The sequence below is a fragment of the Scardinius erythrophthalmus genome (assembly GCF_964197995.2).
Source record: "Scardinius erythrophthalmus genome assembly, chromosome: 21".
Lineage (NCBI taxonomy): Eukaryota > Metazoa > Chordata > Actinopteri > Cypriniformes > Leuciscidae > Scardinius > Scardinius erythrophthalmus.
In genome coordinates, this window is record NC_138241.1 from 37,283,939 (window position 1) to 37,286,438 (window position 2,500).

At 33.0% G+C, this 2,500-nt stretch overlaps 1 protein-coding gene across 1 annotated transcript in view; it reads left to right on the forward strand.

Annotated features, from left to right (window-relative positions):
• Positions 1–2,500, forward strand: part of lclat1 (lysocardiolipin acyltransferase 1) — a 22,988-nt gene that overhangs the window by 18,508 nt on the left and 1,980 nt on the right. The gene's annotated exons all lie outside the window — the stretch shown is intronic.

Sequence of the window (2,500 nt, forward strand, 5' to 3'; positions counted from 1 at the left end):
GAAACGATAAATAATAAGAAGAAATACGCTTATTTTGTTGTGAATCTCATGAAACAATGTCCAGGTCTAATTTCATCCCAAAAAATAAGAAACTACATTTGTTGCATTCCAGCAATGAAGCGCATTTTACCGCAAATTAAACTCTATAATGCGTCAAGATTTATAATAATTCCGTATCACTGTATTACAAATGATTATTTGTTTTATTTAAATAACTGAAAGCATTAGAAACACTAAGGCAAATACTACATGGCATGCATACTTTACAATTTACATATTCATATTTTTCATATTACAGTCAAGGGAATTTAGCTTGATTGTCTGTAGGCAAAATTAATCTTTGGTTACACTTTATTTTAAGGTGTCATTGTTGCAGTGTAATTATATATTTAAATACTGAGTGATATTAAGCAACTACATGTAGGGGAGACCGGGGACAGTTGCAACAGGGGATGGTTGCAACATGCCATTTTTCTCCAATCAGAAACAAGCTAGAATGATGACACTCATACTGAACATGCACAGTTAGACCCTCCCCCCACCAAGAAAACAGTAGACACATTCAACATCTGCTGCTGCATTTATTGAACAAAACTTGTTTTGGAGGTATGAAAGTAATTTTTTTCATTAGATATATTTTTGTCATACTGTCCTGAAATTTTGTATGAAATAATCAAAACTTACTTAGTTTGAATTATTGTTTTGTTGACTTCTAAGTGACATGGTTAGCATGTGTCAAAGTCAGTGTGTCTTGCAGGAATATGATGTTCTGTCATGGCTGATAGGGTCGGGACGGTTGCAACAAATTATAAATTGCATGTTTAATAAAAGTTTGTTGCATTGCAAATTGTTCAATACTTCCTGTCTGACACTGAAATATGGAGAGATTGAATAGCATCTGTAACACCTGCACACTGAATCTATGTAGGACTATGTTCTACACATGAACAAACAAAACTCAATAACCGTTATTTGATAAATATGACTAAATAAATGAATAATAGGCTACAATAATATTATTGAAATAAACAATACTATAATATTATAGTAGGCCTAAAACAATTAATATTTTCAGAATTATATGCTCATTGAGACAAAAAGCTTAAGTTAATTAATGAAATTTAAGGTTTTAATCATGTTGCAACCGTCCCTGGGTTGTGTTGCAACTGTCCCCTGGGTCGGGGTCAGTTGCAACATCTGACTTCTTCCATTCAAATAAATACTGTGAACGATATGTCATATGTAATCATCTTTAAATTGTATGGGTAATTAGCAGACAGATGCAAGTTTAATATATAAAAATTAGGTTGGTCTAGTCCAAATAGTCTCTGAGTAATTGAGAGAAATGCAAAAAGTGTTGCAACTGTCCCCGGTCTCCCCTACACATTATGGTTAGGATTAGGGTTTGATTTGGTTGAGGGTTAGTTGCATGTAATTATGCATAATTTATAGTTATTACTATAGTAACTACATGTAACATAACAATGATAGCGTAAAATAAAGTGTTACCGAATCTTTTTATTTTGGGCTGAAATATGAGCTGGACGTGTCGAGAGATTCACTCATTCAAACAATAAATTAGCAGCTGATTGTTTGAGTTGATGCAGGAGTTTCAGTCAGGCACCGAGTCGGACAGCATGTTGTGCTTCAGGAGCACTCAAACGAAGAGAACGACCCAGAATCATTAGCTGGAGTCTGGAAGGCACAGACATGCGGAGGAATTAAACGGATAGTTCACCCCAAAATGAAAATTAGCCCATGATTTACTCACTGATTTACTCATTTACTGCCGGAAGCTAGTTATTATAGTTAAGTTTTAAATGTGGATATTTTTGGAGCACTTTTATGATGAATAGATGCACTTTTATGATAGATAGATGCACTTTTATGATAGATAGATGCACTTTTATGATGGATAGATGCTTTTATTATGAATAGATGCACTTTTATGATGGATAGATGCTTTTATGATGAATAGATGCACTTTTATGATGAATAGATGCACTTTTATGATGAATAGATGCACTTTTATGATGAATAGATGCACTTTTATGATGAATAGATGCACTTTTATGATGGATAGATGCTTTTATGATGAATAGATGCACTTTTATGATGATAGATGCGCTTTTATGATGGATAGATGCTTTTATTATGAATAGATGCACTTTTATGATGATAGATGCGCTTTTATGATGGATAGATGCTTTTATTATGAATAGATGCACTTTTATGATGATAGATGCGCTTTTATGATGGATAGATGCACTTTTATGATGAATAGATGCACTTTTATGATGGATAGATGCACTTTTATGATGGATAGATGCTTTTATGATGAATAGATGCACTTTTATGATGATAGATGCGCTTTTATGATGGATAGATGCTTTTATTATGAATAGATGCACTTTTATGATGATAGATGCGCTTTTATGATGGATAGATGCACTTTTATGATGGATAGATGCACTTTTATGATGGATAGATGCTTTTATGA